This window comes from Mastomys coucha, unplaced genomic scaffold (assembly GCF_008632895.1).
Source record: "Mastomys coucha isolate ucsf_1 unplaced genomic scaffold, UCSF_Mcou_1 pScaffold3, whole genome shotgun sequence".
Lineage (NCBI taxonomy): Eukaryota > Metazoa > Chordata > Mammalia > Rodentia > Muridae > Mastomys > Mastomys coucha.
The window spans coordinates 70,714,082-70,718,620 of record NW_022196909.1 but is presented as its reverse complement, the minus strand read 5'-3'; the positions used below and the strand labels follow the sequence as shown (position 1 = coordinate 70,718,620).

Here is a 4,539-nt window from a genome sequence, read left to right as displayed (position 1 = left end):
ATATATATATATATATATATATATATATAAAATCTTGCTGTAAATGTAAATCATAGGAGCTGGGAGTGGAGGCACAGGCAATGCTCAACCCTGGATGTAGCTGAGAGGCTGGGAGAGAGATCATCCAGGAGATTGACAGCAGGGCAATACCTAGGGTGGGGGGAGGGGTAAACAGACAGGAGAGCACTCAAAATAAAAGGCTCTTTACAGATTTTTTTTTTATTTTGTATAGAGAATACGTAGCGATTCCAAAGATCAGTCTCAATGAACATGTCAGTGTTGACTTTACAAGAATACGAATTCAAAAAGCAGTTCAATGAGAATGAAGTCATCCAATGGATGCAGGAAAACTGGAAGAAATCTTTCCTGTTTTCTGCGCTGTCTGCTGCCTTCATATTCAATGAACAAGCGAGCCAAGTTTGAACTGCGGAAGTCGCTCGTGCTCTGTAGCTGACTCTTGCCATCTTCAGTAGATCCAGTGCTCTTCGAAGTGGTGCTTACATGCTGTACATCTTGATGACCAAAGGCCTGAAGCAGTCAGTTTGTGACCAGAGTTTTTACAATGGACCTGTCAGCAAATTCTGGGCTTATGCGTTTGTGCTCAGCAAAGCATCCGAACTAGGTGATATGATCTTCATCATTCTGAGGACGCAGAAGCTGATCTTCTTGCACTGGTACCACCACACCACTGTGCTTCTGTACTCTTGGGACTTCTACAAAGAGATGGTATAGCTGGGGGTGGTTGGTTCATGACTATGAACTATGGCGTGCATGCTGTCATGTGCTCTTACTATGCCTTGCAGGCTTCTGGTTTCCGAGTCTCCTGTAAGTTTGCCACGTTCATCACCTTGTCCCAGATCACTCCGATGCTGATGAGCTGTGTCATTAACTACCTCATCTTCAACTGCTACTCCCACTTTCAGAACATCTTCTGGTCCTCGCTCATGTACCTCAGCTACCTTGTGCTCTTCTGCCATTTCTTCTTTGAGGCCTACATTGGCAAAGTGAAGAAAACGATGAAGGCTGAGTAGTGTCAGAACTGAGGAGGAAGACATAGCTCAGGGTCATCATGAAAAATAATAGACAAAAGAAAATGGCACAAGGAATTACATATGGTGCAGCTAAAACAAAACAAAACAAAACAGAACATATGTATGAGCAGACACTAAGCCCAAGGCAGCTTGGGAGTGAAGATTAGGTTGTAGTTTTTGTTCCTTTCTTGGGTGAGGACTCATTGAGCACAACTCCATCTCAAAAAGCACTGCTGCTGAGGGATCCTTCCCTCTGACCTGTCAACTCTAGAACATACTAGATGCAAAGGCAGCCATGGGCAAAGAGATTAGTGGACAGCAAGCAAAACCCTTCAGGAAGGGGGAGTGTGTGTGTGTGGGGGGATCTATTCAGAGTCTTTTGTTTTGTTTTGTTTTCTTTTTCTCTAAGGATAAAGGAGTTTCCCCTTTTCAAACTATGTGAACACACACACACACACACACACACACACACACACACACACAATCTTTTCAACATGAAACTGGAGCTGATAGAAAAGATAAACATGGGAGAGACAGGATTTATATCTGGATAGCAGTGCTTTTGCAAAAGTCTAGGGCTTTTAAAGAAAGGCTAACTTGTAACTCCTTGACAAAAGATATCTTCATTCTTTTTACTGTAACTGAAAGTAAAAAGGTAGATACTTCTCCTTCACTGCAAGGCCTCAGGGCTTGTATGTCTGCTATAACCAAACAGAGGACAATACTTCCCCATGATACTTTATTTCTGGGAGAAAGAAACCTGCAGTTGAAGAATCACACTGACAGCTGTTGTTTCTGCTCTTTGGTGAGAATTCAAGCATCCATTGTTCAACTGCCCCAAACTTTAGGGCAGAGGAATAAATGCAGAATTGAAAAGAAAGAAACTCAACTGGTTGGCTTGAAAATGGAATCTTGTACTATCTGTAACAAAACTCAGCCCAAGCCCATCATTCCTGGATCTAGAAAGGGAGGAAGGACTATGGGGAGAGACTGGAGCTCAAGACTCATCCAATACACGGACAACGTGTTCACTTCCCTCCCAGTTTGACATCACACATAATCCTGGCTTTCTAAATGAGGCCCTGGGACACCAGTCTGTGCTTTCTATATTTTTGTGACTTTCAAAAACAGATCTGCAGGGCTCTGCTGATTTGAGGTAAACACTTGTGTTTATGCAGCCTCTGCATTTGCTCCCTTAAGCAGTGCAGAGGAGTGAGAAATGCCCTCTGCTGGCTTAGTGAGAAGCTTCAACAAACACCTCAGAATAGGTTGAAATAGCTGACCACGAAGGGCCTGCGAAGATTAAACATAAGTTCTAAGTGCTGTCAAACACCTGACATATATTTGACCAAATCAGAAGAGAAAGAACCTCTATGCTTCAAGTAAGCTTCATAAATTTTTAAAATGACTTTCACTTGGGAACTGAGAAAGCCAATGTATTAAGAGCCATATTCTTTAAAAAGAAAGGAAAGAAAGAAAGAAGGAAACTAGACAATGTTATCTGTAATATTTCAGTCCTCTACAAGCCAAATAAATGTATTGATGCTTCTACTATTTTAAAGACGCGATTATGTAAAGTTTTTCAATGTGATATAATAGTACTCGAATTGGTTAAGTAGTTTAATGATTAGGCAAACTAGCAGAAAGCATTAGAGGCTACTACACTGCGTAGATTATACACACATAGCCACATATGCACAGAAGTGGGAGGTGCATGGAGCTGGAAAGCCCAAATCAATAGGAACACAATGTTTGGCTAGCAGACACTGTCACCTATCTTCCTGTACTTGAGAGTGGACAGTAAAAGGGATTTTTTCACATTTTTATACTATTTTAGCTTTAATTGTGCTGCCATTCATGAAACAGCTGCTCAGCCTTCCTGTGAGAGATGACGTGGCTGTTTGTATGTGCCTTCTTTAACGTGTGGAATTGGAAAAGAATAAAATTTGATTCCATTCTGTGGGAATGGGATCAAAAATGAACAAAGAATTCATGCAGATCAAGTCATAACTGAAAGACCAGGGGAGGGCGACAAGCAGGGGCTGGAGTCAGCTGTGGCATCCATGTTAACATTGTGTGGTGGTTGATGGAGGAGACGTGGTTGGAGGGATGTTTTGTTATTAGGGTAGAAGTTAACTGGAGGTGAACGTCTAGAAGCCACTACCTCCAGTGGAGTCTTAGGGTATGCTTGTAAGGTATCTTTCAAGCTTTGTAAATGCACAGTAGTGTACAATAATACTAAGCCTTTCCCTTGCTTTATAGAAGGAAGTGAGCAAAATATTGAAAACCAAGAAGCCACCTATTAGTTGACTTGAGTCTAATCAGAAGGTCAGCCTGAGGCTCATCTGGTTGGTTCAGTTTAATTCAGATATTTATCATAGAATACAGGCTACAATATAGAAATCTCATAAATATAAACTTTAAAAAAGACTAAGCTATGCTAAGACTAAGCTAGTTTCCGAAGCACTTTACTCTCAATGTTTGCTTCATGCTTTCTTCACTTGTAAAATAACTTAGACTTTTCATTCGCAGGATGAGTATATAATAAATAGTTTCAAAACAAAGAAAAACAAAAACAAAACAAGACAAAACAAAAGGTAAATCATTCCTCAGCTTCTTTTGTAAGTAATCTCTGTTTTCCAATTGAAATTTGCCAAGTTGTCATGAATGTATATTAAATAGCCACACCCAGAAAAAGCAGAAACTTCTGTATTATTAAAATAAGTGAAAATGTGTCACCATTGAAACATATAACTTTTGTGGTTGAGTTTGATCCCAGGGCAGGAGAGGTGGCTCAGCAGTTAAGAACACAGATTGCTTTTGCAGAGGGACAGATTTCAATTCCTAGCACCTCACAGAATATCCAATGCCCTTCTCTGGATTTCTCATAAATTGCAGGCATATGATACAAAGACATACATGCAGGCAGAACACTCATACACACAAAATAAAATTAAGTAATTTTTTAAAAAGAAAAAAATAGTCCTAAATTCCTAGTAGTAAAAACAGAGTGTAGTATGATTACAAATATAATCTTCTTGATTATAAAGGATAATTCTCTTTGTTTAAATGTATTACAATATTTTGAATTTTTTCCTTTTTTATTAGATATTTTCTTTATTTACTTTGAAAATGTTATTCCCTTTCCTCATTTCACCTCTGAAAACCCCTATCCTGTCCCCCGACCCTGCTCACTAACCCACCCACTCCCGCTTCTCTGTCCTGACATTCCCCTACACTGGTGCATTGAGCCTCTACAGGACCAAGGCTTCTCCTCTCATTGATGTCCCACAAGGCCATCCTCTGCTACATATGTGGCTGGAGCCATGGGTCCCTCCATGTGGACTCTTTGGTTGGTGGTTTAGTTCCTGGGAGATCTGGAGGTACTGATTAGTTTATATTTTTGTTCTTTCTATGGGGCTGTTCTAGGGGTACTGATTAGTTCATGTTTTTGTTCTTTCTATGGAGCCCTTCAGCTCCTTGGTTCCTTTCTCTAGCTCCTCCATTG

The 4,539-nt window shown here is 40.4% G+C and overlaps 1 pseudogene; it reads left to right on the top strand.

The window, feature by feature from the left end:
- The first annotated feature begins 264 nt into the window (after nt 1–264).
- LOC116075249 lies at nt 265–1,031 on the top strand (annotated as a pseudogene).
- Nucleotides 1,032–4,539: the final 3,508 nt, after the last annotated feature.